General features: G+C 36.1%; 1 long non-coding RNA gene across 1 annotated transcript; it reads left to right on the top strand.

Annotated features, from left to right (window-relative positions):
* Nucleotides 1-499: 499 nt before the first annotated feature.
* On the top strand, nucleotides 500-11,438 carry LOC116561379. The gene is made up of 3 exons (XR_004273404.1): nucleotides 500-576; nucleotides 6,661-6,665; nucleotides 11,429-11,438. It is a non-coding gene; the product is annotated as an uncharacterized LOC116561379 (long non-coding RNA).
* Nucleotides 11,439-12,031: the final 593 nt, after the last annotated feature.

Below are 12,031 nucleotides of genomic sequence, written 5' to 3'. Positions count from 1 at the left end.
TCTCCTCTGTAACCTCACCAGCATCTGTTACTTTCTGACTTTTTATTACTAGCTATTCTTACTGGTGTTAAATGGTGTCTCATTTTGTGTGTGTGTGTGTGTGTGTGTGTGTGTGTGTGTGTGTGTGCGCGTGTTTGAGACAGAGTCTCGTTCTGTTGCCCAGGCTGGAGTGTAGTGGTGCAACCTTGGTTCACTGCAACCTCTGCCTCCTGGGTTCAAGCCATTCTCCTGCCTTAGCCTCCCAAGTAGCTGGGATTATAGACACGCACCACCACACCCAGCTAATTTTTTTTGTGTGTGTGTTTTTAGTAGAGATGGGGTTTCACCATGTTGGCCAGGATGGTCTCAATCTCTTGACCTCATGATCTGCCCACCTTGTCCTCCCAAAGTGTCATTGTGATTTGTATGTGTATTTCTTTAATGATTACTAGTGATGAGAACGTTTCATATTTTTGTGGGCCATATGTCTGTCTTGTTTCAAAAAGTGTCTGTCCACATACTTTGCCCATTTTTAATGGGCTCTTTGTTTTTTGCCTGCTGATTTAAGTTTCTTATAAAGGATATTAGACCTTTGTTGTATATACAGTTTGCAAAAATTTTCTCTCATTCTGTAGGTTGTCTATTTAATCTGTTGATAGTTTCTTTTGCTCTGCAGAAGCTCTTTAGTTCAATTAGATCCCATTTGTCAATTTCTGTTTTTGTTGCAATTGCTTTTGGGAATTTAGTAATAAATTTTTGCCAAGGCTGATATTCAGAATGGTGTTTCCTAGGTTTTCTTCTAGAGTTTTTATAGTTTTCAGTTTTATGTTTAAATCATTAATCAATCTTGAGTTAATTTTTGTATATGGTAAGAAGAAGTGGTCTAGTTTCTGTCTTCCCTATGTGAATAGCCAGTTATCTCAGTATCATTTATTGAACAGGGAGTCCTTTCCCCATTGTTTGTTATTGTCAACTTTGTAGAAGATCAGGTGGTTATAGGCGTGTGGCTTTATTTTGGGGATCTCTATCTATTTCCACTGCTCTACACGTCTGTTTTTGTATCAGTACCATGCTGTTTTAGATAATACTTTTTGCTCCATTACCTATCGATCTCTCTGTAAGAAGGTGTATGAAATGGTGCTCAGCAAATAATACGGTAATTTGGAGGTGGTGAAAATTCCTGTGTTTTAAGGAACATATTTTCTTTATACTTTTTGAACTGCTTGATTTTTTTCCAAATAAGCAACTATTAATTTTACACAAAAGGCATTTACTTAGCTTCAGTTCTAATAAGGTAGGAGAAGAAATGTGAATGGAAAGGAAATAAAGCAGTAACTATCTACTCTTTTCCTAAAATAGTATAACTCAACCAGTGAATTCAAAATCAGTTTAAAGTCTGGTCACAGAATCATACTATTCCGTCCACATCTGTATATGTTTAATATTTTCCTCAAGACAAATTTTTTAAATACTCAATTTGTAAGCTATTGAATAAAAAGACAAACTTTGGCATACAGATAGTCCCAGAACATCTTAATATCGTGCCCAAGTTTCATTGTGAAAATAAAATGTCCTTTTCTTTTGTCTAGTTTGGATGTTTACCATATTAAAGACAAAAATATTAGAGTCAATCAGAGATGAAAATGATTACTTCCATAGCTTTTCATTTATAGAGGCGAATTTGTATATAATTTTTTTTTAGTCAGAAAAATCTGAGTTACACAACCTTTCTTTATAGTTCTCATTTTAAAAAATGCTTTTCGTTTGATTTAAAATCAGACTAATTCAATGACAAAGTAACAAGGGGAATAAAATTATGACAGCTGAGGTTGGGCAGGCAAGTGAATTTTGATGTGGTATCTGAAGCTAAAACCATGTTATAAAACTCATGTGATTCTATTTGTTTTAGTGGAAATACTAAGCATTTATTTGCCTCTCATGAAGAGCATTTTATTACTATATTACAGAATTTTAGTAATGTCCAACAGCCTTTTGTGTGCCAAGAGAAAGAGAGAGGGAGGGAGAGGTAAATAAAAATTTTTATAAAAAGAGCAAACAAAATATTTGTCTCTGTTTTGCAAAACCATATAAAGTTCATTGAGTCCCCTTTATTAGCTAACCCAGTGTCACAAACAAAATACAAGGGAGAAGAGTGTAATGTAATTTTCTGAGGTCATATAATGAACAGATTCATGAAATGCTGAAATAGAAACTTTGCTGTCCTGACTTTTTCCTTGTAGTCAAGGCAATGAAAGGCAAGAATGTTTGAAGTGGCAACTTCTAACCTTATTGGGTCTGAGTGTTATAGTAAATGTGACGTTAGGGAAGAGAATAGAAAATATTATATCTTCTATTTTCTTCAAAAGGTTTTAAGAAGGGCTTACCAAGTCCCTGCTCCATCTAAGGAGTGATACTAATATATTTAAGCAGATACAACTCCAGTTTCTTCAGGATGATGGTTTTTAACCCAGGGACCATGAATCTATTGAACCAAGAATAAGTTTCAGAGGATCTATGGAATTTTTACATTTCTATGTTTCTATATGTATGACTTATAGAAGAGAGGATCGGAAGTTAAGAACAAATGCTCTAGGAGTTATTTATCTTAATGATATTATAAGAAGCAAATAATTTTTAAAATTACATAAATGTTAATTTTTTGGAAATGGCATCCCATAAAATTTTGGAAATCTTCAGATACTAAAACAAAACTTGTTCTATACATTTTATGAACCTGCAAACTAGATTCTCCCAACCAAGAACATTCATCAGCTTGACCTGATTACAACATACCTCAAAAATCCCCGCGTACATACATCTTCTGGGCTGGTGAACATATTCTCCGACTCTTCAAGTTTTATGCACAGTAGTAGAGGCTAGAAGAGGAAGCACAATTTGAATCCCAGGTGAGACTTTCCCAATTCCCCTACAAACAAAATGTAGTTAATATTTATAGAATAGAATGGTACTAATGAATTATTTTGGAATTTTAGTAAACCATTGTATGAACCATGATAATTTTTACTTCTTCTCTTACAACACTTATTTCTTAAAAGCCAGAAAATAAATAACGTATAAATAAATAATCTATAAATCAACTTTATGGGTTACAGGTATGAAGGGAGGGTTAGAAAGCCCACCAGCTAGAGGTTTTTATATATCTAAAATGAACATCTCTTAGTCACATCTAAGAGCATATTAACGTACTAGTTCTTTTCAAAGTAGTATATTACTGAGTAATGGTCTTCTGTTAGCCTTTGTATTCTAATATATACTTCATTTTTCTCTTGTGATGTTGACATGTGAGAATTTCAAACCTAACTGTAAGAATGTTAAGGTGGAGGAATAATAAACTAGATCACCTTTGGAGCCAAAAAATGATGTGATCATGGCCAAGAAAATATAAAGCTATAGTTTAGTGTTTTTGAAAACACTGAACTCTGTACTTCCATTTTTGTTCCTCAAGTACCAAAAGACATTTATTACATTCTCTAATTGTTTGCTGCTCACTTACAATGGAGTATTAAGTATAAAAAATGGCATATCTCTTTTTCACTTTTTATTTCCAAATTGGACATGATTTGGTAGAAATGGAAGGGAAAAGAAAGGAACAAGTTAGTTATGTTCTTCTCTATCTCTATGTCTCTTGTCTTTCCAAATGCAAGAATATTGTCTTTCTAATTCCTTCTATTAAGTATGCCACTTTTGGATTCTGTATTTGTTCTGTCTTTGTAAAGAGTAGCTGACATGCTACTATTTTCATTCACATCTAGAAATATAGGAGACATTCTTCACTGAGAAAAATTCTCAGCTGAAAACTTTGAAGTAGTCAGTTAAAAATGCAGTTCTTCTAGACAAAGATGTGACTACAACAGCAATTGACCTAACTGGCAATATTCTAAGCCAAAGAATATGACTAATTACTGTTCTGTGTTGTTTTCTACTATTTAACAGGTGTTAGTATAAATTTGGAAACAATGGGGTTCCAATAGCTAAGGCATTGTTCAATGTTAATGCTGTCTATGAAATATTGTATCCTGCTTTCTACAAGCAGTGAAGATGTTTGCTTTCTTTTAACACTCTTAAATTTATTAGGACATAGATTACCATGTGAAACACACTCATCATTCCATCAAGTTGCTATCACCAACATGCCTAGAAGACCAGCACTATTAAGTCACTTCAAATATCTCGGTGACTGAATGGTTGATCTTTCTCGTTCCATTGACTAATGAAGAGACACTTGAAGTGATCTCTAAATTGGTACGCAACATGCTCTTGATTTACAGCAGCACCAAAACTTTATACTTAGGAGTTCTACACTGCAGAGGTACCTGTAACAATAATGTTTCTTCTAGAAAACTAACTACGGCACATTGACAAGTCAGCAGAATCTCTTGTCCTCAACTCTTCTTTTTCTCCCCTCTTTCCTTCAATGCTTCAACTAGTACCCAAAGTCCAACAGGACCACATCTTGATATTTTTATTTTGAAAGCATCGTCATTCTAAACTTTTAAGAATTATCTTTATCACAAGCAGATAAGGTCCAGATTAAGGTCAGTGGTGTGATTGTGGTATAATGGTGACATTGATATCTGCTTGCAAAACACATTTCAGCTAGTAAAGTTTTATCACAGGCATAATTATCTCATTATTACCAATAACCAGACTGGATCTCTATAACAGTAATTGACAGGACCAATGTCATGCCAGACTGATTGGCAGAGCCATGATTTGGACTAGTTCTTTGAGGTCTAGTTAGGTGCTCTTTCTAATACATCATATTGTGACTATGCAGACATTTTGTTCCCAAAAGCAACATTTTCAACAAGGAAAGAGGATATTATGAAGGATACATAAGGAGACAATGACAGCATATGATTTCAGCACTGCTACGTGACAGTGTGACAGAAAAACTCACTCATCTTTAAATCCCTCTTCAACTAGACTATAACAAATGTCTAACATTTTAACGTTAGTAATACATTCCCTCGAGCAAAGACTTATTTTTCATGCATACCCCTGTTAAAATGCAAATATTCCAAAAAGGCAAAAATTCAAGTGATGAAGAGAGTCAATTTGTTAAATTTATTTTTAATGCTGGGTGGGAAGAAATTGAACACAGGCAGGTGAGTATTAAGTTTAGGAAGATTTGCTGTAAGTGGGTCCTGCTAAGGAAGGCAGTTCTGAGCATTTTGTGACAATAGGGTTTTTTCTGGATTAAGTCTTGGCAACATTATAGTGTTAATGTGGGCCTTGAGTGTTTTTTTATTACTGTTTATTAGTCTTGAGTGTTTATACTAGTGTTTCTTAACCAAGATGCTGAAAAGAAGCCAGATTTCCCTAGCAGCAGAGTCCAAGGGGAAAAAAAGGAAAAAATAATAAAAAGGAGTCAGAAAAATTGTAAAATTATTCATCTGGGGTGCTGTTTAGTGATCACTCTTACCCGCCTCCTTTTTCAATCATTCTTTCCACATTTTCCTGGGAAATTCCACTGTTCAGGAGAGAAGGTAGATAATAGGAACAAGGGAGGGAAACTATAGGCTTGGTGTATTACTCAGGGTTCTCCAGAGAAACAGAACCAATAAGGTAGGTAAATAGGTAGGTAGGTAGGTACATAGATAGGTAGGTAGGTAGGTAGGTAGGTAGGTAGGTAGATAGATAGATAGACAGACAGACAGTGAACTGGCTCACCAGAAATCATGGGGGATGAGAAATCCCAGCAACTGCCATCTGCAAGCTAGAAAACCAGAAAGCTGGTGATACGATTCAATCGCACTCCGAAAGCCTGAGAAGGGGCTGGGGGAACTGTTGGTATGAGTCCCAGACTCTGAAGGCCCCAGAGCTGGGAGCTCCCATGTCCAGGAGAAGGAGAAGACGGATGTTCAAGTTCAAGAAGAGAGAGAGGGAATTCACCCTTCCTCTCTTTACGTCCTGTTCAGGTCCTCAGTGAATTGGATGATGCCTGCACATATTGGTGAGGGTGGATCTTCTTGACTCAGGCTATGATTCAAATGCTAATCTCTCTGCATAAACGCCTTTAGATATAATGTCTTACCATCTCTCTGGGTATTCCTTAGCTCAGTCAAGTTGACACATAAAATTAATTATCACACTTGGGGTCTGGAATAAGGTGGAAGAAACAAGACTAAAGAAAGTCTGTTGAGATCTCGCTGAGATGGAATTATCGTACTGGTAATTCCTAGTCTTTTGAGTTACAGACATCTTTATATATTTGACAAAAGCAATTATTCCTCTCTCCAGAAGGATGTATATAACACGACACAAAATTTTACATAGAATTTTCAAAGAATCATGAGCTGCCTGAACACCAAACATAGACTACTAAGAGATCTATGGAACTTACCTATTAAAATTTGCACTAGATGCCATGATTCATAAATATAGAGACATCAGTCTTTTTCTTATTGTCACCTCAGTACCAAATATCATGTCTGAGTATATGGAGAGTACTCAACAACTAATTTCTAAATAAATAGATTTCAATAGTAGTAGGCACCAGTAAGAAAAGAAAAAATGACTGCAATATACAAACACGTGTTAATCTTAAGAACAAATGATGAGGCTGGGAAACAATCTCCTTGGTTATCTCAGCATGTATGCATGATCTAGGCATTCTGAGTAAAGGAGATGGTTTTGCAAACATGCCCTAGAAGCTAGAGATGGTGTCTCCCTAAGGAAACAAACCCCTAGAGTCATGCAAATTAACCAAGTCTCTTTCCTCTCTTTCAGAGATATTTGTTCACATTACAGGTTAGTATCTTATCTTCTTCTTTCCCAGGAAAAGACATGTTTAAATTGCAGAGTAAAGGTCTTTCTCTCTGGGAAGGAGAGTGACAGATGTGTTAGCCAATATGTATTAGTTGCAAGTCTCATGATTTTGGGGCTCCTCCCTCATGATGCAAGGCCAATGCATATGTAGGTAAGCATCTGGCTCTCACTGCATCAGCTTGTGGGGATTGGAGAATGGGAAACTGCTGCTGAGATGCTGCTTTGGCTACTGTTTTCCTGTAGGTAATAAACAGTCTGTGTCTCTTACACAGAGCTTTGTTTTCTTTTGTCAGTGCGTGTATATAAAACCATGACAAGCTAATTTGTTATATCACTCATGGAGGTAATCACAGTTCTGTTACAGTTTCAGACATAACATGAAGGAAGCCAGACATTAATAGAGAAAATTTTGTATGATTTCTCTTACATTCAGAAAAAGCAAAACTAATCTTCAGTGATAGAAGTCAGAGTTGTTTTTTTCTCTGGGGTATACAAACTGAAAAGAGAAACAGAAGAAGTCTTCTGGAATGTTTAAAATTATCTATATATTGCTTTAGATGATGGCTACATGAATACAAATATTCAGTTATCACCTAAGATTTGTGTAATGTCCTGCATGGATGGCTATGCCTCAATAAAAATATTGCATAGAAAGGCCAATAGAAAAATGCCCTTTAAATTTCAGCAAGGTAAGAAGTTAAGTTTAAGAAGAGGGTATATGTCTCCAAAAGCTTTTTATGAGGTGCTTGATCCAACTTCTGCGACCTATTTTCACTGTTACATAGAATCAGAGTGTACCTTACATCAACCAGTTAATTATTCCTGCTACCAGAGCTAGGAAACCTGGAAGGCTTGTATATGGTTAATTTTATATGTGTTGACATGGCTAAACCATGGGTTGGCCAGATATTTGACATTTCTCAGTTTTTGTTTTTTTCTCTTAGTTGATTTTATAAAGCTATATAAAATCAACATTTACTTAAAAGACAACTTTTACCAACTATTGTGTTTTCTGGCTTCTATGGTAATTGTACTAATACATATTTTAAAAGAAATTTGTCAATGAGGTAAATGTCTCTTTAGATGAAAATATAAGAGCAGCAGTGATGGCTGCTAACATTTATTGGAATATGCACAAATGTCTTACCATAGCTTGTTAAATAACTATTTTCCTGCTGAAAATATGTTTAACTTTCACCATCTTAGCGAAAGTGGATCTGAAAGTAATTCTTAGAGCAGGTCTCTAATTTGGCAAATGGCCCACAGATCTATTTTATTTACAGGTGTCAAATCCTTTTTTCAAAAAGTAAGGTCTATATCAATAAAATGGAGGGATATTTCACACACACACACACACACACACACACACACACACACACACACACTTGCTTAGACCTTATCCCTAAGAAGAGTACGGTGGCCATGAGAATGCACTTCATAAATCACAAAGCATAATTTTCTGATGGCCTTCACTTCTGTATTCTGAAGTTTATTTCCACACTCTGACTGAGGCCATGGCTTCCACCGGCTGCACCTGGCCAGTGCCTGATGGCGTCAGGAATACTACAGCATGTAGTAGAACTCCTCTATTGAGTGACTTTGGCTCAAGACCTCCCCCTATTGAACTTTCCTTAGAACTACACTGCAGGCTAGAGGCTTTCACTGGGAGCATCTTCACCTCCTCTCTCCTCTCAGGAGGAGACTTCCACCACGGTGGTCTGATGGCTTTCCAGGTCTCCCCAGTTTCCCTCTCCATTTTCTCTCCCTAGCATCTTCCATAATAGGTCTTTTGCGTGTTTAATTCTTGATATCTGATTCTCAAAGGACAAGAACTAACAAATACAGGGTTAGATATATTGTATTCTTGAAACAATTTCTTGAGATACAGACTATGTTTTTAATGATGTCTATATAGAGAAAGAATACACTAAAGGATAACAGAGAAAAGGAAATAGAAAAAAGAAGATGATACTCAAAGGGCTGGCATAGAAACAACATCAAAGAGAGGAGAAAGATAGAAGAGGTGAAAGCCAGAGGCTCCTTAAAAGGGAGGTGGAGGCAGATAATAAAAAAGAATAGCATCAAATCATGACTACAATGGAAAGAAAATCTGACTCTATGTTCCCAAACTTGGAAATGCTGTCAGCTTCTTGCTTATTCTTCACACCCGGGTGCTGTGGATAAGGAGGTGAAGGAGAGGGAAAATTGCTGAAGAGAACACTCACCTAACATCATCTTTCATCTCTAGTCATTCTTCATGTGGTTCAACCTTCTCAGTCTGAATCAAGAAGTTTCTCTAGAAGGACCAGTGTCTATAATTTCAGATTTTAAAAGGCAAAGTTTGCAGCTGTTTTTTGGAGTTCTTGTAAACATCTAGCATATTTTATAATTCAGATACCTATTTGAAGACTGGTCCTGTTTAAAATTCAGGATTGATAAATTAAGGGACATTGTCCCTCATCTTATAACACTTAGTCAATCTTAGTCAATTTGGACTGCTAAAATAGAATGCCATAAGCTGGGCGGCTTAAAGAGCATTTATTTTTCATAGTTCTGGAGGCTGGGAAGTCTAAGATCAAGGCATCAGCAGATCCAGTTTCTCATGAGGTGTCTCTTTCTAGTTTAAAAATGGTGGTGTTGAATCTTCATATGGTGAAGAGAGATCATTTCTCTCTTGCTCTTTTCTATAAGGATCCCCAGTACCATTTATAAGGCTCCATCCTCATAACCAAATTCCCTTCCAAAGGCTTTACCTTCCAATACCATCATAACGGGAATAAGAATTTCAACTGAATTTTGGAATGACACAAACATCTAGTTCTTAAGAGTAACCAAGATGTTCTTTCATTTAATCTTTTTCCTTTCTTATATTCCTTTATCTCATGTTGCTTAAAGGAATCATCATTTTCCTTTTCTAGGTGTCAAACATTTTAACACGGCAGAAGACCATGGAGACAACTTTCTTATTTCTCCATCACACAAGGACTGAAAAATACAAAAAATGAGCTTTTCTTTCCTGTGGCCTTGGACTAGCTACATACTACAGTAATCAGCAAGGCATGCTCTGAATCACAAAAGCCCTTCCCACTGACTCCTGAACTTTTTAGCTATAAGAACTTAAGCATGAACTTCACAGAGTCCCAGTGCCTCTGTTTTGAACAGAGATCATATTTCCTATGGTATAGGGTTGTCTGGGGGTACTAAATGAGAAATACATTACAAAGTACATAAGGGAAGGTGAGGCACATAGGACTCAATAGAGAGAGCTACTGTATTAAATTCTATGTAAGTAACAAATCCTGAGAATGTTCAATTCTGAATAAAACTTAGCAAGGTAGTTTTATTGTCTTTATTATTGTTTATTGATTAAAAGAAATTAATTTTCTCATAGAAATACCCATTTAGTGCATAAATTGGTGATTTTAGAACCCAGATCCATTTTCCGCTGTCCTGCAGCAATGCTGTGAAGAGCTGGGCCTGCTTAATACCATTGGCATAGCTTTGAGTAAATTTGTGAGCTGTGTTTGCCTGCTAAAGAGTTCATCTTCCAGAAAAATCGGAGAGATACTATGAGCAAAAGCCCAGAATTCCTTAAGAGTGTAGGAAGATGTGCAATGAACATTCCCACCCACTAAGAAGGAAGAACAATTAAAGACTGAACTATGGTGATGCCATATTTTTACATCCAAAGGCACGGCACCACAGGCCCGCAATGAACATTTAGTTCTCATAAGTCTCCATATTCTTTATTCTGTTTTTGGAAAAGCTTCCTGTTTCTAATTTGACAAGCCATCTGCCTTGTTAGCTTTGCTTCCTTTATCATTTTTTTTTTAATTGAAAATAAACTCTAGAAGCAGACCCACGTAAGGCAAAGAAAAATAATGAAGAAAAACATGTGCCAAGGGCTTCAGTGCCACAACGTTCATCCCAAGTGTTCTTAATTTGTCAATTTGTTTTGCTTGATTGGTGGTCCACTGAATAGGAACATAATTTCTATGCTACTGCCCGTATGCAAATACAATCATTCACTAGTTCTTAATATAAAATTGCAAGATGGCTTACTTTTAGAAATACAGAGGGAAATGTAATTAAGTATTGAAAACAGTTTCTCTTTTCCAGTCAAAAGTGTCTTAATAACTTCTATTTACATACTACTCTGTAATTGCCAAAGCACTTTTATATGTGTCGTTAGATTTAATTCTCCTATTTACCTACTCTGGGATTAAATTAGATTGTAGTTGAGGTTGTGGTGGGGTAGATTTTGTGAAAGTTCTACAGATTCTGCTGTGTGCTCCCTTCTTCTTGTTTAAATATTGGGATTTTAGGAATCTGCACAGGACTCTTAATTTATCACATATGCCTCGGGTAAAAAACTGACTTAGGCACAGGGAAAAAACAAACATAACCTATCCTTTACAGGTACACATTTTCCTTTTAAGTGCATTTAATTATCTCTGAAGTTCTGCCTTTAACCCTTTCACCCTCCCCAAAAACTTGTTGGGACAGGAACCATGGTTGTGCACTCCTTGAGAAGCCTCATACAAGTTGCTTAATATTTAAAGGCTAAAAAATAATTACTTGAGCTCAAAATTAACAGGTTTTTGCTTGTATTCCCTGTGATCTATGAGCAAATTACTTTATTAGAAAATCATTAGAGCATAATTTGCTTCTACATGTTGCTAACATCAATTTTTATTTCTTATAATTAAAATACAGATTCTTATAATACGTCATTATTGTAAATAGCATGCTGCCAGATATTGATGTGAAATTGTCATTAACCCTTACACCTATGCCTTTTTTAAAAGCATATGAGTTTACCAAGGTTATGCCACATTTAGACCCCTTTACCCTACTTATACACAAAGTGCTCTTTCTACAGACAGCCTGGGATAGGTCTCACAATGAATTTTCAAAACTATTTCCTTTTATGTTGTCTTGCTTTCATTCTTGAAAGCCATGAAAACGCAGTTGAATTTGTCTGGAGCACTTTTAATGAGTTTCTTACTGATATAGGAAACACAATGTGAGCAAAAGCAAAATCAGAGTCCAAGCAGGACTGATGAAGATGGGAAGTCTGTTATTTATGCTATTATAAGAGGAGGCTGGAAATCAGGACTTTTTAAATTGTACTATAAGTTCTGGGGTACCTGTGCAGATCTTGCGGGACTGTTACATAGTTATACACATGCCATTTTCATTTGTTGTCTCCATCCCCCCATCACCTACATCAGGCATTTCTCCCAGTGTTATCCCTTCC

This window comes from Sapajus apella, unplaced genomic scaffold, assembly GCF_009761245.1.
Source record: "Sapajus apella isolate SASKATOON/1434 unplaced genomic scaffold, GSC_monkey_1.0 scaffold29, whole genome shotgun sequence".
Lineage (NCBI taxonomy): Eukaryota > Metazoa > Chordata > Mammalia > Primates > Cebidae > Sapajus > Sapajus apella.
This window is presented reverse-complemented; position numbering and strand designations above follow the sequence as displayed.